This window comes from Ambystoma mexicanum, chromosome 5p, assembly GCF_040938575.1.
Source record: "Ambystoma mexicanum isolate Mex_15411 chromosome 5p, UKY_AmexF1_1, whole genome shotgun sequence".
NCBI classification, from domain to species: Eukaryota; Metazoa; Chordata; class Amphibia; order Caudata; family Ambystomatidae; genus Ambystoma; species Ambystoma mexicanum.
In genome coordinates this window covers 928,847,750-928,872,489 of record NC_090930.1, presented here as the reverse complement: position 1 = coordinate 928,872,489, position 24,740 = coordinate 928,847,750, and the positions used below count along the sequence as shown (strand labels likewise).

General features: G+C 45.5%; 2 protein-coding genes across 4 annotated transcripts in view; one reads left to right on the top strand and one right to left on the bottom strand.

The window, feature by feature from the left end:
• The window catches only part of CXCR6 (C-X-C motif chemokine receptor 6), a 60,283-nt gene extending 36,016 nt beyond the window's left edge, over positions 1-24,267 (bottom strand). Inside the window, exon 1 of the mRNA XM_069613364.1 lies at positions 24,013-24,267. The gene's annotated coding sequence lies outside the window, so the exon portion shown is untranslated. The remainder of the gene's footprint in view (positions 1-24,012) is intronic.
• The window catches only part of FYCO1 (FYVE and coiled-coil domain autophagy adaptor 1), a 1,135,599-nt gene that overhangs the window by 919,397 nt on the left and 191,462 nt on the right, over positions 1-24,740 (top strand). The window lies entirely within an intron of this gene.

The window sequence follows — 24,740 nt, the reverse complement described above, 5'->3', positions numbered from 1 at the left end:
CCCTTGCTGTAAACTTTGCTGTGTTCAAAGCTCGTGAAGGTGGGTGTTGAAATTTCTGAGCAGACGAGAGGTTCTGCATTGCCGGTTGCCACACCACTTCCCTTCTGACCTGAGCGATTTGGCAGATAACTTCTAATTTGGTGGTGGCAGCGTGTTCAAAACAGAAGGACCTTTCTGAGGTAAACCTAGTCTTAGTCGCTGCCATTAAATACAAAAACTGGCTTTGTAATGGATCATGTCTAGGAAATGAACATGTATCTGCTCACCTAACATACAATAGTGCCACAAAGGCAGGAAAGGATGCGGTTGAGTACAACACACGTCATGGTGGTTGAAGGGATATTTATAGAGTTATATTGCGCAGTTGAGTCTGAATACTGCATGTCCTTCCGTAAGCAAGACCGTGCAAAGAAGTAACCGTAAGTCAGACGGTGTCCTTACACTTGTATTCTTGTCATACTGCTGTGCTGCATGAACACAACACCACAGTACCTGAAATGCAATAAACAATTCAAACAGTTCTAAACAAATTCAAAACAAATAATTTTCTATGATTCCCTGAAAAAACGTGAACAACCAAGATTGGTGTCAAATGAGATGAATCAAATGACTATTTGGTAATATTTATTCAATTAAAGGTGCAAAAGCTATCTGTAAAATCAGTTGACTCACACACATACAACAATATATACAAATGTGTTTGTTTCATCTAAAATGTGGAAGCTATCTATATTATGCGTAAAGGTGGCTGACTCGTGAACATATCAACCACGTGAAAAAACACAAAATATTTTAATAAACCATAACAAAAAATGGAAAATTTGAGAATTTCCTTAAGATACACAATATATTAGCAGAATATACGAGTCAATATTTTAAATATAAAGGCAACCTTACTCTATTGCTAAAAACTACAATGGGGTAATGAAAAACATTCAAGACTTGTGGTCATAGTCGTCTGAATGCCTCTAGTTCTGTTATAGCTGTTGCATACAAATGGGCCAAAGGTTGATTATGGTCATACAAGAGACCAAAAAGGTTCATTATGCTCAACTATTGGAGGGAAAAAAATAATATATGAGCCCGAAAGTTTCTGCATAATTGACAATCACTAGTTTCGACATATATGGCCATCCTTCAAGACTACTGAAGTATAGATTATTAAATCATATTTAGTTTCTTTCTGGACCATTCTATATTCATAGGCACCCATGGCTGAGTACAACATGGCTCTGTTTGGAGTCTTTCAACAATTAATAGATGGAGGACCACTTGGCAGCGATGAGAGAAAGCTCCAAGATTTCTATATGATCAACAATTATGCTGGAAACTTACCATATTTAAATTTGTTTATTTAACTTGGAGATAAGATGATGGATAAACAAAAGGTCCACCACTGTCTGCTTGACACACAGGCAACTACATGCCATGGGTGCCTATCAATATAGCATGGTCCGGGAAGAAATTAAATTTGATTGAAGTGTTTATATTTCGCTCCTGAGGAAGATATGCCACATGAAATGATGGCTGAATATGTCAAAACCAGTGATTTGAGTAGATTTGACCCCTTTTAGCACTTCTTTTACTAGTTTCCTATCTTCTTTGGCTCTTCAGGCTCCTCTGTAACCCTCTTCTGATCACCTTGTTCACCCATTTGGACCCCTCTTTCATCACTCTTCTGATTACCTTGTTCTTTATTCCGGGCTCCACTGTCCCCACTTTCCTGATCAACTTGTTTGCCACACTGGACACGTCTATCACCACTCTCCTGCTCAACCTCCCTCCCTTGGGGTACAAATGTCTCTGCTTGCCAGTCTTTTCTCTCTGTCACCTTCTTCAGCCTAGGAAGCACAATGTCCCCCACTCTCTAGATCTCTCTCACTATTACCTTCTTGACTCCTTTGAGCACAACTCTCTCCTCGGTCACCCTACACTATCCTTGGCCCCCACTCTCTCACTCCTTGCCAGCAGCTCCAGTTCTCATGGCCCCTCAATCTGGACTCCTGGGGCTCAGTCCCAGCCCCCAGTTTCCAGTGTGTCCCAGCTTTCTGTACCTCTCCTCCAGCCTCCTGGGCTCTGCCCCCACTCCAGTACCCCCTGCCCTCTCTTCCAGTCTTCTCCAGCTCCGGTTCCCTGTCTCTTGTCTTCTGCCTCCAGTCTCCAGCTCCTACACCAACAGCTTCAATCTTAGACTGAGCATTTACGTTTTTACAGGACTTTAGCCCAACTTCCCCACCTCTCTGGTTAAAGGGAACTTAGGTATGCCAGCTGGGATGGGGACTGAGTGTCGTGCTCTGCTCCCTGTGATGGCCTAAAGCCCTGATGTGGAACTTTAGATTGGCTTGTCCCTCCATGGGGCAGTCCTCTCTCCTCCTACCACACCAGGGTCCTACCTTCCAGTCTTTCTTGGAGGAAAGGGATGTTAGATGTATCTCGCTTCCCTCAGTTGGTGGAGGTACTGACTGGTGGCCCCTCACCCGTGAGGATTGCTTCAAGTTCAGACATGGACTGGCACATCCCTCATCTTGGGTGCACCCCTCCCTGGTTGTCACACCTTTACCCTGCACCTTTCCGGCCCTCAGGCTCTCCTAGAGATCTCTGTCCCGCTATACTTCTAAAAATAAAAACTAACTACAACATGTGCTGTCAACGTTGCTTGGGCCATTATTAATAATTCTCTCTCATCTGGTATCTTCCTGGAAGCCTTCAAAACCTCATATGTCAAGCCCCTTCTCAAAAAACCCTCTTGTGTCCCCCTCTTTCCATCAAACTACAGACAACACCTGCTTCATTGCTAAACTCCTAGACCACACTGCTTACAAGCAACTCAACCTATTCACACCGGCAAACATGCTCTTCGACCAAGCCCAATCTGGCTTCAGACCCATTTGAGCAACCAAATCCACTCTTGGGTCCATCTGGGATGATGTAAAAAAAACTGATGATTCGAAGGTATGCGCTGCACTCGTCCTGCTGAATCTATCTGCTGCTTTTGACACCGTTGACCACATGATTCTCATGGACAGGCTTCACACACTAGGCATCAGAGACTCTGCCCTGAAATGGATCGCATCATTCCTTTCTAATTGATTACAAATCATGCACCTTCCTCCTTTCACCTCCGCCCCTCATCCTGTCCGTATAGAAGTCCCTCATGGAGCCTCCATGTCACCCCTTCTCTTTAATCTCTACCTCAGCCCACTGCCGGCACTCATCCACTCTCACAACCTTTCATGCTTCAACTATGCAGATGACAACCAGATCATTTTAAAGATCCCCGAAACACCAACTACCCCCCAACTTGACCTCTCATCCTGCCTCTCTGCAATCGATCACTGGATAACAGTCACCCAGCTTCTCCTCAACCCTGGCAAAACTGAAACACTACTATGCGGCAAGGCGGCTCTCATCCCCCAACGATACCCTGGCCAAACACCCTACGAGCCCCACCTGCAACTTCCACCTCTGTAAGAAATCTGGGATGCACAATGGACTCGAAGCTATCCCTCTCCCAACACATCAACTGCGTGCCCAGAACTTGCAATTTCTACTTACACATCCTAAGGCAAATCTTCCCTTACCTGTTCTACTCTCATAGACTCTTTGCAACACTTGCCATTATTCTCCCCCTCGTTGACTATGCCAGCTCCCTCTATCTAGGCATCTAGTTGTCCCAGCATATCAGCTCAGGAAACTCCAATGAATCCAAAACTCTGCGGCCAGACTCCTCCTTGCCCTCTCAACCAGAGAACATATCACCCCAATCCTCCACCTTTAAAGCCATGTGCCTCATACACCACGCCCTCCATAACATTGGATCAGAGTTCCTCCAGGACAAGATCACTCGCTACAGTCCAATCAGATCTCTCAGATCAGGATTGTCACTCCTTTTTGTAATCCCCCCACAACTCCACCAGAATGGGTGGATGCACCTTCTCAATCCAAGCCCCCTCCATCTGGAAGTCCCTTCCACTACACATCTGCTGCAACCAACACTATCTCTCCTTCAGAAAGGACCTACAAATGTGGCTATTTCCAATGGCGTCATGAAATGTGTAGTGAAATGGAGTCCCTCCCCGATCTCTATCTCCACATCAATTACTCTTCCAGCCACAGCCGTGTTCCTCTCCAAACTCGTCGCTCTGCAAGGTGTAGCATAGCACGGATCAGCCAGGCCATCTCCATCCACCCTAGCAATGACAGTGCAAAGCTCCACCCAGGGACATGACCTGATACCCCAGATGGCGATGGCTGTTATCGTGACAGCTCGCCTTGCAAACTGGCAACCACATACCACTAGCCATACAACTCAGTCATCCTCCGACTACGAACTTGCTAGGCTATTGCTATTGTTGCTGATGCAATGCCCAATGAGGAGAATGCCCATGCTCCAAAGGTGGAGGCAAGCTGTAATTGTACCGCCCCCCACCTAGGGACACCACCATCCCTCTAAATACACAGGGCACATAAGCAGTCCAGTTTATAAACTACCACACACACTCCAAGCCTTAAGAGTAATTTCCATTACTCGAACCCGGTATTAGGGTATCTTAACCTCTGGACTCACCTCTCTCAGTACACCTGGAAGACCTTGGATTTAGCCCCTCTAATGCACCTTTATCTATGAGCATTGCCAGCAAATGACAACTAAAGATGTGCAGGAAACCTCGATATCGCATCTAGAAGATAAGACAACTGATATATCACGCCTAGAAGAGGCAATATGATAGCTTGTTCCTGACGCTTGGAAGACCGATGATGGCGATCCGGCTGGTGGTCCAAGAGAACTCCCTCTCATGGTGCACGGCGCCAACAACAAAGCTCCATCCGAGCCACAATGTACGTCTTAAAAGCACCACTATGATGGACATATGCCACAGGCATGGCTAGCCACACACATGCTGCAGAATGCTGCGAGGAACTACGACAGATTTGGTCTAGCTGGGCACATAACGTTTATCCTTACACCAGACTGAGCCTCAACACATCTGCCATTAAAATGGAGTGACGACCTACGACAAAATTTGGTTCAGCTGGAGACACTGTGAGGGGTCTGAAATGTGAGGTGGACAACTTGGTACAGGGGCTTCAAAATATGGCATTTTATTAACTCAGAAAAGGTTTGATAAATGCCTCACTATCCCTAAGCTAATGAGAATTTCCCTGCCTACCAAAATAAACTAAAGGAAACACTCTAACAAAAGGCTTAAGTCCTTCACACTTTTACATACATAAAATTCATAAATGAAATACATAGCAATTCAAATGTAACAGAAATAACAGTTAAGTTCAACTTAAACTCAATAACTGTATATCCTTGTAACTTAGGCCATTTCCCCTTTCCCAGATTCAAAGTTGGATTTTTCCTTGAAAGTTCAAATAAAAAAGTTAATTTGTGTAGCCAAGTTTGTACATTTCGTCTGGCTCCAAAGGTTATCCACTTAAATGTTAACCAATAGTTCACTTTGATGGCAAGTGTTTGTCTTTCCACTTATAGAAAAAGTTCAACACAACTTCTTGAGACACAAAATACTTTTACAATTCTTCTGGATCAACAATAACATTTGTCAGGATGATGCCACAACAATTCATGAAACACTTTGGTGACTTGGCCACTTCTTCTTTTACAACAAAGCTCTTCTGTTTCGGCAGCAATGTTTTGACAGGATAATTTCACAATTCATGAAACACTTTTTTAACTTTCACCACTTCTTCTTCTTCACAACATGAAACACTTTAATGACTTTGTCACTTCTTCTTCACAAAACCTTCTACCACAATACAGTACTTCAATGTTTCTTCCGGGTCCACTAAACTGCCTGGACTACCACTAAAGGTTCCAATCCTGGTATACCCGCCTTCCAGGACAAAAAGCTCCTAGCACTACGACAAGTACTTTGTGTTGAGGTCTACTTCAAATAATTAGAAAAGTCTTTAACTTTCAACAACTTTGACATTTACAACTTCTTTCAGGAAAACATGTTACACATTGATGTTGTTCATTCCACTCTGATTTTGCCACATGCAATACAGGTTCTGCTTCACGCCCCTGAATACTTTATATCAGGAGCGCCCCTCTCCTGCCATTTCTGTTTTCCCACTTGCAAATCGGTAAACTGTTGACAATGTTTCTTTCTTGCACCTGCTTCTGTTTGCCTTAGGCAATGCTTGTTGTTATTCTGCTTGATTTGATTATTGCCTCTTTCTTATTCTGGCAACAACAGTTACAATCTTCCTCGAACAATGTTCTTTTGTTATTCCGCCAACATGAATTATAAGCTCTGTAAATTGTTGCCCTCTCTTTACTTTGGCAATGCTGGTTCTGATTAGCATGCTTTTGTATTGCCCCTTCTTTTTTTTGGTAAAGATGTTTGTAATTAACTGGCTTTTGGCAATACTGTTTTTGATTAGCTTGCTTTGGTATTACCCCTTCTTTGCTTTGGTAAAGGTGCTGACTTTTATAACAATAGCTGTAACTTTTCTCTGCTTGCCTCTTTGTAAAGTTCACATTTCACCAGTATGTTTTCTTAATATTAGTTTGGTATTCAAAACAATGGTCAGAAGTCAGTGGTTGCATACAGAGCATACCAGGATCACCTTTCACTGGTAAACTCACCAGCTCTGCTACACGGACCGTGCCAACCATTGACTCTGCTCACACTACTTCTTCCTCTGTCTGCCCGGCATGCTGCTTTCAGCTTCCTGCAGCCCGCACCGAAGAGGAAAGGAGCTTTCTTCACTCCATGTGGTGTCTACCAGTGCATCGGCCCTTCCCCCGTTCTGATGTGACAGACATTAACCATGTATATTGCTCCTAGTTCCTATCCCCCGAGCCATTGTACTACTTAAGTGAGAGACACTACTCACCGAAGCAGCCCTACAGACCCTATACAGATGACGTCACCCAGGCAATACATTTGCAGATGATTTAGCAACTAAATGAACTGTGATCATGAAGAAAGTAAATGACGTCACAGCTGAGGCCAGCACAGGTAGTTGCATTAGAACACAAAGCATAAACAAACCCAAACACGAAGATACACAAACACTAGGTCAAATTGCACTTAGACACGAAGAACATGCTTGCATTCACTAGGTTAGAAAACATATACTCTCTTTTCCATTCTGAAAAGTAAGGTGCATGAGAATAGACATAAATCTTGCTCAATGCAAAACTTAACTAAAATGAGTGACCATGTAAACCAAGATGGAGGACGCAGACATCGACAGGCATTGAGACTGCAGCGGGACCCTGGCTTGCTTAGTCAGCAAAAGAGCCAAGCCTGAACAGCTTAGATATCGAGTGCATAGCTTGCCAAGGTTATCAGGATAAGTCAGGTTTTAACCAGCATTGGAAAAGTACAGATGATGAACAGGTCCCAGATGGTGGACATAATTCTTTCAGAAGAATCAAAGAAACAAATGTTGCTGAAAGGTCAGATTCTCACCAACTCAGACCTGACACAGAGAAGAAAGTAGCTCGAACAAGTCTCTAGAGACCAAGGCCAAGGAGGTAATGACACTCATAGCAAAAGGGCTAAAATCCTCATAAATTACAGAGCAGAATAATTCAAAATGCGGTCCCTACACACGTGACTTGCAGCTGGCAGAGAGTGCCTGTTCATTGAACCAGACATTGGCAGACAGAGACTTTCGTTCCTGCCATTTCGTTGTGAAAAAAGATACAATGCAGTATGAAGTTGAAAGCTAAAATGTCCTGACTTGCGGACTAGGGAATCGGAGAGTGGTAACCTTGTTGAGACAGGCAGCACTCTGGGGCCCTTCTCAACACCCGCTATTGTGCTCATCTGTTGGTAATAGTACAGGATGCCAAGGCTTAGAAAGCCCTCTCTTACTAATCCCTTTTCACTTTTAACGCTCACCTCAACAGTGTTGCAGCCACCAATCATAGAGCACCCAAATTACATGTTTTCCCATGTATCTTTTTGTAGGTGGTCCGAGGCAAACCTAATAGCTATAATGACAGAATGCCAATGCTAGCTCCAATAGCAGAGAATTGTTTGTGATCCTCAGAGAACTGGAAACCCCAATCCCCCAGTTGCTAATACATCCACCAACAAAGTTTGATGCACCACAATCCAAGATGCCCTCACCCACAAAACTGAATCGCTAATCACCAAGATTAGTGCTCTCCAGCAAGTTGCCCATGCCCTCACCTAATATCCCCATCAAAGGAATCCCTACTGCTAATACCCCCTCTTTACCTTCAAACACATCACAGAAGAGCAAGTCGCCACATCCATCAGGGGACTGAAACCCTCTCATTACAAAGGCAACCCCTGCCTTGCTCATATAGAAAAGCTCTGCACCCCTGCGCTAACCCCCTTCATCACTGAATTTGCCAATACCTCCTTCTCCACATGCATTGTGCCTGTCAACATCAAATCCGCTTGGGTCACTCCTCTACTGAAAAAGTCCTCCCTGGACCACTCAGTGCACACCAACTACCATTCCATTACCCCAGTCCCATTCCTACTTAAAATCCTGGACGGCCTGGTTTACAACCAAGTGAATGTTATGATTGAGTGTAGGATTTATACTTTTTGAGAATAGAAATGCTTTGTGAGCTCTCTATTCCTTTGTGTTTATGGTTTGCTGTCCATTGGATTTAGATTTATTGCTGTGCTTTCTGAATTAATGGTATGATTTTTTCTACTACAAAAAAGAACTCTAAATACATGTTTCTGTTTTTCAACTTCTGCTCCCCTGGTTCTAGAACAAGGGTAACCTGCTTTTCCATTCCTCTCTCCCTTACAACCAAGTCCAACAGTTCCTAGAACAGAACCACCTGCTCGGGAAAATGCAATCTGGCTTTCACCCAAAGCATAGCACAGAATCTGCCTTACTGGACCTGACAATACAAATGGAATTCATCAACGATGCGGGTAAAATAGCTATCCTTCTACTGCTTGACCTATCAGCCGCCTTCGACCTTGTTGATCATTATATACTTTGCCACCACCTCAGCCAACACTTGTACTTCTCCCCAGAGGCCACAGTCTCCTTTCTTGGTGGCAGCACCACACATGTCTTCAGTGGGGACTCAGCAGCTGATGCCATCCCTACTCCACTGGAGGTACCTCAAGGTTCCTGCCACTCACCCACTCTGTATAATACCTACACCAAACCCCTCTTCGTCCTCCTCGACTCAAGAGAAATCATCTACACTAACTTTGCAGCCAATACGCACATCCTTATCCTCCTCTCAGGTGAGCACACTGCGGATTCCATCAAAATCAACTCTGTCTATTGCACAACCTAAAACTGGATGGCCTCCCACAATCTATGCTTAAATGATGAAAAGGCAGAGATCCTAATCATAGGCTCCCCGCACCAACTCCGACACCTGGATGCTACCTATTCTTCCTTTGATATTGATGGTACATCCATCTGAGTACTTAAACATATAAAAACACTGGGTGTTCACCTTGAAGCTGAACTGCCATGACCAGGCACATCACCGGCCTAGCCTCCTCCACTGCCTGCACAGCAAGACTCATCTCTCCGAGCAGACAGTTCCTCTCCCCAAACAACTGCATAACATTTGTGCGAGTGCAGATTCTGTCAAAGCTCGACTACTGAAATGTACTTCTCATGGGCGCCTCCTTCTTCAAGCTCCAGCTACTCCAAAATAAAGCACTGCGTTCTGAACTGGGGATCATATGCTCTGACCACATCTCAAACACAAGACGTGAATCCCACTAGCTCCCCATAAAAGCCTCAGTGGAATTCAAAACCCTATCCTTTGCTCATTGCTGCTTGTACAATGAGGCTCCCCTGTAGCTCAACAACTGCATCACCCAATCTGCCCCAGTACGTGCACTCAGGTCCAAATCCAGCACCTCACTGTTTACTCCCCACTTCAAGAAAAAAAGAGCAGGCAGAGCCAGCTTCTGTGTGACTGCACCTACACTTTGTAACTCGCTATCCTCACATATTAGAAACGAGCAATCTTTTGCCACTTTAAAAAAACAACTCAAGACCTGGTTGTTTGACAAATATGCATAATGTCTTGCCTCAGTTTTCACACCCTGGTCACTCCTACTATCTGCACTGCTAATTTGTACTGTACCACGCCGTGATACCTTCGAGTCTGGGCATTTTCATCAATGTTATAAATAAAATGGCTGGACCAATTAGACTCCTAGCCCCATATAGAATACATACTTAGCCAAGATATTCACCCAAACCCTTCCCACCTTAGGTTTTTGTGCTGTGACATATCTTGCTGAGTTCAGAGCTGTGAGAGATATGGACATGTTTGCCTAATGTTGAAGTTGTCCCTGTTTTATGTGGTTTTTGTTAAATAAAACAGTAGTTTGTTCAATCTTTGGTCTCCTCCTTTTTTGGGGCAGGGGATTTCCCCTGGCCAGCCTCTGCTTATTGTATGGAGTCTTCAACACTAAGTCACTGCACGCCAACAGGAGAGCCTCTCTCTCCCAAAGGAAAGCTTGCTGCGATGCCGTTTTCCACTGCGCAACCTCTGCAATTTAGGTTATAAACCTGGGAGACCCTCTCTGGACCATCATTCGGTTTGCCATTAACGGTGGCTCCAGCGTCCCCTCTCCTCTCCCACTTCTGCTTCTCCTGCAACTGCAACTTGTGGTCTCTGCAACCCCATCCTCTTGTTCTAATGGCCTGCACCTGAGGGGGCCTATACATTCAAGTGTAAATGAACTCTTAGAAAAAGATTTTAGAGGATTAGATTTTTGGTTCAAATTTAAGGGATCATTATATCTATCAGATGCCAAGATATTAATGGCTTGCTTCCAAACTATATCATTTCTTTGGCATTCATAAAAGTCTGTTCTACTCTGAATGGAGATATCGTTGTGAAAGGAAGTCTGACCCTGACAACAAGCGAGCAAATGATATTTTATTTTATGTATTTATGGCACCCTAGAGATCCACCTCTCTGAAGAAGACAAATACTGCATCTCTCCCAACGGGATCCTCTTGTTTCCTTGGGAGTGTCTCCTCCTAGGTGATCCACCCGGCTAACACCTCCGACAAGGTTAGGATCAGGTAGCGGCTTCCTGCCCCATGCCGTCTGTGAGGAGACTTTAGGGAGAGTTTTTGTGAGGATTTTGCAGGATTCATCACAACACATAACGAGTCTCCTGCACTCACACACTCTGCTGACCTCCCTCAGCACCCTTCCACATGCCTGATCTCTGGGGTTACTTACAGGAGCCCGGCCAGCCCACCTAATTCCTTATCTTGGCCAAAATGCACAGATGCATTCTAAATCTCTATGAGAATTTTCCATATTCTGGATTGCGGTTCCTGATGGCGTTCCCACCACAAGCACGTTGAGACTATAGTAATGGTGCATGGTGCTATACAAATGACAACTACAATTAAATTGACACTTTTCTTTCTTAACAGTCAAACCTGCCCTCTATTATCTTCACAAAACTGCATACACTGCAGAGTCATGTTCGGGTTCACTCTTAGCCCCCACCAAAATGTCCTCCTGAAAACATTTTACTGCAGGGACATCACCCAAGTAATCTTCCATAATCTTTTGGAAAACAGCAGACGCTGACACTAATCCAAAGGGCATAATTGTGAACTGGTACACCCTCATGGAAGTGAAAAACGCTGTCAAGGTTTGTGACATGGGCTGTAACTCCACCTGGTGGTAGGCAGACGAGAGGTCTAAGGTACTCTACCATCCCGCCTCCTCCACTGTTGGTAATCATTGCATCTACCTTGGGCAAGGGTACCTATTGACCCAAATGTTCCAGTTCAAATCCCGGAAGTCAACTCATAAACGAATGCGACCATCTGGATGCTGTGTCACCACAATCAGAATGGTGTTAAGCTTAAACAGGCTTGCACTGGACAAATATGGCTCAGACAAACCTCAGACAGTTTGCGCAAAAAGTCCTGAATTATAATTTGCGATGGTGAGACACTTATTTTAGGTGGTTTCTCCACTTTATTTGGAATCCCGTCTCACCCGGGAGTTAAGTAGGGGGTTGCTGAAAAACAGGACAGTGATTTGGGAATTATAGCCTTTTCCATAAATATAGCCTTACTCGGTCGAGACCCAGCAGTGATGTTAACAACATTGTCAGAGCAACACATGGCTTTCAATAAGAACGCTGTTCTGAGAATTGCAAAATGGTTTCTTGAACATCATTTAAGTTCTCACTCCCCTTTGTAGTATTTAAAAATGTATTTCTGATCCTTAAAATCATTCTGATCAACTTTTAGTTAATCATCTACCCATGCCCCAGAACAAGGCATTCTGGCCGAAAGCTGAAGCCATGCTTTGATGTGGCTCAGACTGTAGGATGTATTGAGAAGTTGTGCAGTTGTACACAAACTTGATAAATCGGTCAATACCTTTTAGTTTGAGCTTTTAGGCATCGCTTGCGACACCTATAAGCCAAAACTATTGCATGGGATTATATAGGGAGGACATATGAGTGGGACCAGAGTCTGTAGGTGTTCTTTGGTTATACGCCCACCCGTTGCTTGCCCATGGCCATGCTAATCCCTATGGCCATTTGCAGCCATTCCTGCCTCTGCCCACACAAAACATTTACTCTTGGGCAGTCTTTGAGCTCACTGTAATCAAGCCTTACCATCAGGCTTTGCACTGAAAGTGCCCGCCAGTGTTTCTTCAAAGCAGTCTTCTGAGAATTAATGGCTCTCTTTAGGAGTGAGCCGGTCCAGAAATAAGGCACCTAGTTCAGGTCGCTACCGGCAGATAAATCACTGAAGCACCGGAACAGTTACTAACGGTCCTATGGGACTACACAGGCAAGGGAATATACCGTTTTTCCACCACCCATAATATCTGGATAGCACCGGCATATCGGGTGGTGTAAACAGTAAGCCAAGGTTGCCGATAGGCCTCCGGTACTGTATGGGCAGTTTTCATGAGTTACCGCACAAAACCAATTGCAAACTGTTAGGCATTTTACCCAAGGTATTACCGGTGGCCTACCTGCAACCTCATAATGAAGGCCAATGACGTAATTGGGGTTGTAAACACACTATTGTTCTGATACAAATGTCTTACCAGGCCTCCCGTCAACCACTTGATCGATTTACAGACACTCTGCTTGTTGTTCACTGAAGTGCTGTTGAAAGCAAGCATTGGAGAAGACACTGAAGTACTGTTAAAAATAATTATTGGCAAAACCAACAGTTTTGGCTTGTGTAGAAGTATTAAACTTTTGCCAGTCACTGCTATTAGATGCCCAGGTACTCGCACCATTTTGCACCTGCTATCATCCACGGCCAGTTAATACCACTACGGCTGTGCCTGGCAAGTGCCTTTCCCATGCCTACACAAAAGCCCAAACTGTTTGCATTGCCAATGCTTGTTTATATAATGAGCATAAAGGAGGTTCCGCCTCATGCTCCTCCAATCCCACATCCGGAAACACCCCTAGGCCTACATATACATGTACATGTATGCGTGTGTAATTGCTTGAATAAGTCCAAAAGTGCACACAAATAGCTGGTGAAAAACTAACGTATTAGGAGTGGCTGCACATGCCCATGTGGTACCACCACCACGTGTCAAGTACTGGCGTGATAGGCTCTGGTTCTCACATCATTTGAGAGGTGTTCCCGTCATAACCGCGTTCGCCATCAAAGGACCCAGCACTCATACCATTCTCAGGTCTTGTCATCAAAAGCACATGTACTGGCAACTTTGGGAAATATTGCCATCAAAAACCTGTGCCTCCAGTAGCCCAGTACTCGCACCATTATCAATGATATGCCCAGTGGCCATTGCCATGCCATGTAACATTATGCCCAGTTTCAAAAAGAAGACTGAATTGCTTTATCCACTATTTCCTAGATATCACTAATGCGAGAACCCCTAATATTATTGCAGTGTCGAAATAAATCTCCAACTTTAAAGCATCAGAAAGTGAATCCTTTACATATCCAGTCCTATTAAAGATGTGTTCACGATTGCCGAGGGGATGGGGTCTGCTGGCTAAATTGCTGGCTTAGTAATGGGAAAACTCAGATCAAATCCTGGCTTCACCGCGGCAAAGTGTGTGATTTGATTGTCTAGTGCCTGAGCAAAGAATACCAAGCTCGGTGCAAAAATGCTGGACCATTTTATTCAGTTAGGAAGCTCCTGCAAGATGTGTTTATTAAAGTACCTTCGATTAATCATATCGCAATGAGGTCAGGGGTGGGTGGGGATCAGCTGCTAACACGTGTGGCCGAAAACAATGCAGGATGTACAAAACAAGTCACCACAACAGATGTTTTTCACGACTGCATTCAACTTCCCTGCTTGTGATCTCTTTTTATTTTGACAGTTCTACGTTTAAGAACCTGGGGGCTTCCCAGGCGGCTAGACTGCCCCAGTCCATACAAACCACTAAGGACACAGACATGTTCCTATTGAAACACAGGTAATGGGTACATCTGATCCTCATCCATCAACAAAAAAGGTTTCCTCATCTGCCGTCCCGCTATCCAACTCTCACACACTGCCCACGTGCAGCAAGGTCTCCCACTAGCTGACTCACACACTCTGCCCACCTTTCTTACAGAGCTATGTTCAGCAAAGTCTCCCGCTATCTGACTCACACACTCTGCCCGCCTTTCTTACAGAGCTACATGCAGCAACGTCTACTGCTATCTGGCTCACGCCCTCGCCCCCACCGTTCTAACAGAGCTATGCGCAGCAAGGTCTTCTGCTATCTGACTCACACACTCTGCCCGCCTTTCCTACAGAGCTATGTGCAGCAAGGTCTCCCACTAGCTGACCCACACACCCTGCCCACCTTTCTTACAGAGCTACGTGCAGCGAAGTCTCCTGCTATCTGACTCAGACACTCTGCCCACCTTACTAACAGAGCTATACGCAGCAAGGTCTCCGCTATATGATTCACACACTCTGCCCGCCTTTCCTACAGAGCTATGTGCAGCAAGTTGTACTGCTATCTAACTCACACTCTCTGCCCACGTTTCTTACAGAGCAATTCGCAGCGAGGTCAACATTATTGGCAGAAGAACGTTATAAGAGACCACTTTACATTACCTTACATTACTTGAGATGGTTTATAGTCATAATGTAGAAAAAAAAATGTCGACTTACAAAAATGTAGAAAAAAAAATGTAGAAAACAATAATGTCGAAAACCTATACATATAATGAAAAGAGTCAATTTTTAGAAAAAAAAATGTCGAAAAAAAAATGTCAATTAGCACTATCAATAAATAAATAAACAAGAAGAGTATCATTTACTGGGGGGTCCCCCAATCCCCCTCACCCAACACCCCCCGGCCACCCCACCACCCTCTCACCCCTCATACTCAACACATTTTAATTATATATATATTTATGTATTTTTTTCGAAAAAATTCAAAAAATGTAGAAAAAATTCGACATTATTGTTTTTCGACATTATTGTTTTCTAAAAAAAACAAAAACGACATTTTGACTTTCTACATTATTGCATTCTACATTATGACTGACCACCACTTGATATGTGCTCACAAACCGAGTTTTGCCCACTCTGTCTTTCAAAGCCTCTGTGAAGGCATCATGAGCCAGACACCGACAACAGGTTCAAGTTTTCTCAACAAAGTTTTATTTAACGTAAAATGCAGGGTGGAATAATGCCTAATTTGCCCTGTGCTTAGGTTGAATTTCACTAAAGGATAGTTTACGTCAGGCAGTCCAAAGTAAAACTTCTGTCTGTGTCCAAACTTGCCCTCACAACTAACCTCATACAATGTGTAGGGATGTCAGCATACAAAAGTAAGTGTTCAAAGTAAAGTTCAGAGCTTCCTCTAGCTCTTTAGCTTGTAATCAGCCCTTCCCAAGTTCAAAGTAGTTCATCAAATACAGGGGTTCCCTTCCCCAAGAGTTCAAATCTTCCAGCTTTCAAACAAAAGGAGGTCAAATCTTCCAACTTTCAAACAAACACTTGTCTTTAATATCACAAACAGGTCTTTACACAACACAAGCTTCTTTATAGGTGTTTTCATTGGCTTTTCCATTCCAGGGCCCCTGGTCTAGGCACAGTAGTCAGAACACACAGTCAGGTCATGCAACCGGTACCCTTTCTTGACTGCTTTTCCTTTAATACCAGTCCACTGCTTCTCCTCAGCAGTGAGGTTTGCCTCAGTCACATTTGTCACACTTTCCTGACACTGTATGGTGGCTTGCTTAACCACCTTTGCCTTGTTACACCTGCTTATGTTTCCTTGGCTCTTTCCAGTGCTTGTTTCCTTATGATAAACTATTCTTTATGCTTTCTTGGGTATGGTCAGTGTTGGGTTTCTCATATCCTGCATCCAAATCTTTGTGCTCTCTTGGGTTTGCTAGCACTAGTTTCAGTAAATGCAGTTCATTATTTCAATGCAATTCAAAACGCTCCTCTCAATACGGTTCACACTCTTTTGTTTTCTCCTCTCAATATGCCAGAGTGTTCCCAACTTGCCTTTATTTCATTCGGCATTCAAAATGCTTTGCTTTCATTACGTTTGATATTCAAAAGTGTGTTTCATTTGCTTTAACGTGCTTTCATTTCCTTCGGTATTCAAAATGCTTTGCTTTCAGTTCATTCAATTTTCAAAAATGCCTGTCATCTGCTGTAACGTACGTTCATTTCGTTCGGTATTCAAAATGCTTTGCTTTATTTATGTCACTGCCTGCCATCCCAGTGTATCTCTTTCCTGGCTGCACTCACCGGTCGGTCTTACGGCTCCTTGCAAGATCTTCTGCCGCCACGGACTCCTGTTTCGCCGTGCAGTCACTCACTTCTTCTCCTGGCAGTCTTCTTGTGGCTTACGCACACCGAGCAGAGCTTCCTCAGCAAAGGAGGATGCTCACAACCACTTCTCTCGGTCCTGTTGGACCACTTCTGATGGCTTTCCGCCAGCTTCCAGCTTTGTATGCCTTTGTTTTCCGCTCCATTCAGTCTGCAGTGCTTCACGGGTCTCGAGCGCTCCTCCTGACACGCTGCCACACTGGAGAGTTCTCCCTGCACAAAGCTGACTTTGCTCCGGCAGCTGACTCTGCTGCTGCCCCTGCCACAGCTGTCATTTGTTTCGGGCTTCCCGATTTTAAAGCGCCCGCCTCCATTTGCATTACAAAAAGGACGAGTCCGCTTACCAGCAAACCAGTAGTACTGCTTGACTCTTGTTGTCCTCCTCCTCATCCCAGTACTTGGCTGGGGTTGATAGATGTTCGTATTTTCAAAATAAGGATGTCTTAGGCTAGATATCCTCTTCTACGTCCCTGTGCCATACTGATGCCATTTCGGGAATATTTTAGGGGGATCACAAGGTAAGCCTATGAGTCTTGCGGGATGGAGGGTTTATGGTGCAAGGGGATACCATGTCTCACCTAAGGACATCCTCTTTCCACTCCCCAAGTCTCATCCACCCAGGTGATCCTCCCTTGCATATCCACCCCCAAGTTTGGGATCTGAAAGAGATGGCCTTTCCCAGGCCACCTGAGAAGGGGACCCCTGCGGAAAATAAGTGAGGACACCCTCTGGTTCCTCACACCTCCTGATGTAAACGAATTGTGCAAGAGCACATTACACAATATGCATAGCATTTAATTCCATCTATGATTAGTAAACAACAAAATTGACACTTTTTTAGCTTGCACACGTTAAGGAACATGTAAAAGAACGTATGTGTTACACGAGTTCCCATTTCAGATTCTGGTAAAATAGCGGTGATCATCAGAGTTGAAAGAATAGGCAGGAATAGTGTTTTGAGAGCAGAAAATATTCAAGTTGTGGCAAAAGGGGGACTACCATTTATAATCCATTCCAACACAAGGCAAAGTAACAGCTAGTACAATTAACATCTGTGAGAACAGGTTTGAGTCTGGACAGGGATGGATGGTTCAGCCTCACTCTTCTGTAGTAGATAACTGAATACTCTTCAGTTGGGAAATACAACCACTCAATACAGCACTTAGCCATGTGAGGAATCCAGCTTGAAGCACTATATAAAATGTACTGTCATTATTCATATCAACACATACATACAATTTGTAGTACTGTGGGTAGAAATTATTAAAGTTAGCAATTCCAGAAGCTTCAGACCACCTACTTCGGGCTTTCTACACGAGTTCAGCAATCCTGATCCAGAAGTGTTTGGGGTGATGGGACATATAAGCAGGCCTCGATAAATGATGCAGGTAATTTACACATGCCTAGTTTTGCTACCAGAGGATTTGTTTATCCAGAAGTCAAAAACTCCTGAAGACACATTGTCTCATGAGCACACAGTTTCTGGGTTGTGGGGCCTTTTTTCTGTTGATGGTCCGTGCTGTGTGCTTCCAGCATCCCAGGAGCAGTGCTTGGGGCACGTAGGGGGATAGTCTCCTCCACTCAGCCTGAGGCTGAAGTGAAAGCTTCAGCATCACCAACAGAAGTCAAAGTGGAGTCAGCACCGATCATGGACCGCGGGAAAGGGCACCTCTGTTGATTTGCTTCTCCCCCTACTGGGAATTTGAACCTGTGTCTTGGTGAGAACCCTCTATTGTCACATCTTGCTGAGCTAATTTGCAGGCGCTGGTTGCGCTTTTGTTTATTTGAATAGCCTAACTGTGGCAGCCTAACTGTGGCCCGTCCAATGACACCCACCCGCCCCCAATGACCCATCCCCCCACCCTCAGCACGTTTGTCTTTTGCAATGAAGCAGGATTCATCTGAAATTGCTGTGCAGCCGTTGGTTGGTGAGGAACTGGTTATAGTCCTTGGCATGTCCCTTAAGAGGTGCAAATGGTCAGTGATTACACAGGGAAGGGCATGGAGCTGCATGCTGTGGAGGAAAATGATTGAAGGTAATGGTGGCAGTGGTGAAGGTGCATTTTCTATCACTGTGTTTTTTTCAGTGTTTAAAGTATAGTTGTAAAACACAGTGTTGGGGAGAAGGAAAAGCAGGTACCAGATATGGCGTTTACATTGGGGGCGGTGTTTGGGAGTGTGGGTGGTTATTGAGTCGGTGGGGAGCCATTGCTTGTGGGGCAGGGCAGAGGGGGGAGATAGTTCCACTCCTTTGTTTGTATGCTTTGACTCCTCGTCACCAGTGTCAGTAAACTAAACTACAAGCATGCTGTTGTTGTGACAGATGGTCAGTCCTTTTGCCCACTGGGTTGTCAGCTATATGTGCCTGCTGATTACACAGATGACATCCTCCCAGCATCCATCATCAGGACCCTCACTGCAGAAGCTCTCCTTCCTACCTTGAGGTCATGAACAGCTCCCTAACTCAATGCACCTTCCCATCGACCCTAAAGACAGGAGAAACACTCCCTCTTCTAAAGAAACCCACTTTGGATACCATCAACCTAGGTAACTATCACCCATACCCCATCTTCCCTTCCTAGCTAAGATCATCGAGCAAGCATAAACCACACAACTGCAGCAACACATTGACACCAACAATCTCCTCCAAACCTACCAATCCAGGTTCAGACCCAGATGCAGCACAGAGACAGCAACCATACAGGTGATCAACGATACCCTCAATATCCTTGATGCCGGTCACCCCTGCCTCTTGGTTCTACTCGACCTCTCGGCCGCTTTCGACACAGTAGACCACCAGGCGCTTACAGACACCCTACATCGGCGCATTGGGGATAAGCAACTTTGTCCCACGCTGGTTCAAGTCCTACCTCGCCAACCGCCAGCAATTTGTTCAGATGGACTTCTCTTGATCGCCAATGCTACTCGTCAGCTGTTCAGTTCCACAGGGTTCCATCCTCTGCAAGTGGTCTTCAATCTATACATGGAGCCGCTGGGAGCCCGCCTGGCCACGCACAACATCCACATCCACCAATACACTGACGGCTAAACCTCAAGATCGACTTCCTCAGGACCTCCATAGTGTCAAAACCACTTGCTGATCCAGTCTTGGATATCCAGTGCATACCTGAAGCTCCAACTCTCCAAGACCGAATTCCAACTCCTTGCCAACAACATCAAACACCCAGACATTCAGACCTGACTATCAACCATGGACTCTGAGGGCTTCACATCTTTTGCTCGCCTCCTGCTCCAAGTCCCTCAGGTTCCACATCGACAAACACCTCTCCTTTAAGACACACATAGTTAAGAAAACTCAGACAGCTTGGTATCAGATGTCCCTCCTGCGAGAAGTCAAGCCCTTCCTCCCTCCGGACTGCTTTAGATCCACTTATCAAGCACTGGTCCTATCCCACCTGGATAGGGGCAATGCACTCCTCCGAGGCCTCCCTCCGTCCTCCCGTGTGCCCCTATGAAGTGTCCTACATGTGGTTGCATACCTCATCAATGATCTACAGAGATATGACCACATCACCCCAGCCCTCTTTGCCCTTCACTGGCTCCCACCGCATGCACGATTCACCTTCAAGTGTTGCTGCATCATCTATAAGGCAGTCACCCTCAAGTCACCCAGCTACCTTGTGGAGAAACTCAGCATCTCCGGCAGACAGCTCAATAGCGCACCACCAGAAGCCAGGACATGTGCAGACTTGAAATCTGCTGCTGCAAAAAGGAAAGAACCAGAAAACAAGCCTTCTCTGCCTATGCCCCAAGACTATGGAACCTTCTCCCCGTCAGCATCAGACTTGCCCCAACACTCCTACAATTCAGAAAATAACGCAAGACCCACCTCTTCAAAGAATCTCTCTGCCTCAACACCTAGGTCATTATGTGGCCCCTTGCACCTCCTGATTTGCTAGATGACTCCTGCACCTCTCCTCCCTGCCACCCGGTACCGCTTTTCCCCTCCTCTGTGCCCCTCTGTATCCCCCCCACAGTATATCTGTTCTGTTGTCATCTCTGAAAAGCGTTCTGTTATGTTTCTGTACTGTTGTATACCTCTGTAAAGCACTCTGCTATGTATCTGTATTGTTGTATACCTCTGTAAAGTGCTCTGTTATATGATATGGCATTTATATTGCACCTTTACATAAGTGTTTCAAGGAGCGACGAGGCAAGGGTGGGGGGGCAGAGGGAAGACAAAGATGACAATCTTACTAGGCCAGGTGACATTGAGATCGCGCAAGTGCAGGGAAGCGGGGAGAGGGTAAGTCTGGGGGGGAAGGGGGTGGGGACAGTGCAATACATAGGATCAACAGTAAGAATAAATAGAATAAATAAACAATAGGTAAGAGTGCGGCCAGCTAGTGGCAAGTGCCAGAGTACGCGCAGGCATCAAGTGTCAAGAGCTGGTGGGGACGGTAGGGATACAGAACCAGCCCCCAAGTGCAGTGGTTGCACGGAAGGCTTTGCAGGTGTGCAGCTGGTGGGGAAGAGGACCTGGGCCTGAGATCAGAGGGTAGCCAGGTGGCCAGTGCAGTTTCAGTCAGGAGTTCAGCAGGGGAGAGGAGGGGAGAAGGCAGAAGCAAAGAGGAAGGTCTTGAGGTGCTTCTGGAACCAGAGATGGTTCTCCTTAAACTTCAGGGATGCTGTTCCAGAGGGAGGCCCCAGCCGAAGAAAGAGATCTACCACTGACTCATTGCTTGGAGAAGCGGCTGAGGGAGTTGGAGGCGGATGAGCAAAGAGCTCCAGAAGGAAGATATTTAGGAAGAGAGAGTTAGAGGTATTGAGGCCCCAGGCCCCAGAAGGCCCCTGGCCCCAGAAGGCCTTGTGGACAATGCAGAGCGTTTTGAACTTAATCCTCGCAGCCACTGGGAGCCAATGCAGAGATTTCAGTTCTGGAGAGATACGATCCCTGGGCTTGAGGCCAAAGACAAGTCTTGCAGTCCTGTTCTGGATGAGTTGCTGAGGGCGAAGAGTAGAAGCAGGCAGATTTAGAAAGAGGCTGTTGCAGGAGTCCAGCCTAGAGAGAACCAGAGCTCTGGAGACAGGAAAGGAAGAATAGCTCTGCGGAGGTGCAGCTGGTAGTGTGACTTCTTATAGACGTCAGCGATGTGAGGAGAGAAGGAGAGAGTGGAGTCGAAGATGACCCCAAGGTTTTTAGCCTCACAGGTGAGAAAAGGAAGAGGGCCAAGAGAGGCCGTTCAGAGAGCGACAGGAAAGGGGGAGCAGCTGTGCTGATGAGGAGAATCTCAGTCTTACTGGCATTAAGGCAGAGATGTTCCTTCTCGAAGCTAGGTCGTGCTCTATAAATACAACCATAATAATAATAATGATAATAATAATAATGATAATTAAAGCAGGGCGGGGGATGGTAAGTGCCAGATTACTGAAGAACAGGGGACAGGATGGAATAGGTGCAGATGAATCTTACCTTAACTGTTGCTGGCTGGGATGTAACGCGAGAGCTCTCTGGGCCTGGAGATTCCAGGGGACCACTCAGGAAGCAGAGAATGGAGTACAGAGTCGTTTAACATTCACCCAATCAGGTTTTTACCTGAGTCAGCCATGCCAGGGTCAGGCAAAGCGTGATTGCTGTATCCCTCCAATTGAGTATGCATTCAAATGGAGTGCTGCATCCTACACTAATACATAGACGTTACATACAGAAGTGTTTTCACCACGAAGATGGCTGCAACACTTTTCTGTTAAAACTAACAAGGTATACAATGTGCACTGTACCACTACCCCACTTACATTCGTGCACACACATCACATGCTGGTGTCTAGACGTGTTATACGCACAGCAACTCATATTCGAGAGTCTCTCACAATGATAAATATTCTCCATAAAGCGCTCTGCCGTGTTTTTGAGCTAGAGCGGCACAATTAAAAATAAAATAGCATAGGCAATTAACAACCAAACTCTGTGATCTGACATCCAAAACAAAGAATGCTGACCTCAATACATCACCTTAACCCTGAATAATAACGTGAAAGCTTTGTTTCCCGCGGTCAGAAAACCTTCAAATTGAGAAACAGATGGGCCACCCTGAAGCCCCGCGATTAAATTTGAACATGCAGTTTCTTTATCCTGACAATAACGTTCCTGAGAACGCGTAGCCCAGTGAAAATACATTGAATTTCATCTTTAAGACAAGTAATCATGTGCCACTTCCACAACAAACAAGCATTGGCAATGCCAACAGTTTGTGCTTTTGTGTAGGCATGAGAAAGGCGCTTGCCAGGCACAGCCGTAGTGGTATTAACTGTCCATTGCTGGTAGCAGGTGAAACATGTTGCAAGTACCTAGGCATCTAATAGCAGCTCCTGGCAAATCACGAATACTTACACACAAGCCAAAATTGTTGGCTTTGCCAATGCTGGTTTCATTAGGACTTCAGTGAAGGACATGCAGGGTGCTTATGAATCGAGTGGCTCAAGGCAGACCATAAGACATTTTTATTACACCAGTAGGATGTTCACAGCTCCAATTAAGTAATTAACTCTGAGACGACTGCTTTGAAAAAACTGGCAAGTACTTTGAGTGCAATGTTTGATGCTAAGGCTTGATTAAAGGGAGCTCACAGAGTTCCCATGAGCATGTGTTTTGGCCAGAGAGGGGCAGGAACTGGGGTGAATGGCCAGATGGGTAAGCATGGCCATGGGCAGTCAATGGGTGTGCAACTAACCAAACAACACCTACGAACTGTGTGCCCTTCCTCATATGCCGTTCCTCCCTCCCTGTACTCCAATGCAATAGTTTTGGCTGATAGGTGTGCAAGAAACACCTAATAGCCCAAACTAAAAATAAATGCATGCCCCCAAGCACCAGACACACTGCAGGTCTGGTTTCTGCTGCTGTGCAATTCTGCCAGCATGGATTTGCCATAACATAGTCAACCGAAATAAATGAAGTAATTAAAGACATGTCATCATTGTTTTACCTCATGATTTTGTTCTCCTTTCCTAATTAGAACTCCTCCTGTCCACTTGCTCAGTTCCTTCCATCGCTCCACACCCATCACAATTCTAAATACATGTCATGCAAATGCGGGTAACTTCATCGGCGGGGATGCTCACTGGCTCGCACCGTGAAGGGGCTAAGAACTGTGCGCAAACACACATACGAGCGCACTCTTGCTTCCCCAAACATGCGTGTATCTGTCCAAAACCAACACCTGTAAGCGCTGGTAGAATGTATGTAGAGTTAGAACACGTACCTTCCAGGGCGTTGCACGCGAGCGGCGCGTCAGCGGCTTTGCAGGCCAGTCTCCCTGAAGTGATTTGCCCCAGGCTGCCTGTCACAAAGAGGGGAACTTGACACAGGAAGGGGAAAGAAAGCCTGCGATGTGTTGAAAGTAGATGTTCTAGCGATGCACGCTCTTCGTGCTAAATGCAGAGGCGAGCGTTGTCTGTCTGGGTTTGTGGTGCCAGGTTGGGGGCGTTTTTGAATTCTCGTCTTGCAGAGAAGGGTGAGAGAGTTATGTTTGGCCCTCCAAGTAGCCTGACAAGTGGGAGGGATGTGCGTGTCTGTGTGTGTTACGGGTGCACGCTCCTGTGTGTGTATGTCTGCCAGTGTTTGTCTGTGTGGGGCGGGGGACTTTTTGGTGTGGTCATACTCAGAGCATTATAGGGGGTGCACCCGCGTATGCCCATGGCTCCATGCAGATGTCATAGAAAATACAGTTGAAACCATTTCGAGGTAAACAGGCTGCATTTTATTCTGCAAATATTTTACAAAACTTGACGGTGACCATTTGATTGCTACATTTAAAAACAAGATAACATGACCATGTCCCCAGCAGCCTGTTGGCCTACTAGCTGCCTGAGCTGCTCCGGGGTGACTGAAAAGTCAAATGTCAAGTGGACAGTGGAAGACCCAAGCCTGGGATCCGCCTTTCTACCCAATGTGTAGCCTGAGGGGCCAGCCAACCATCCACACCTGCTT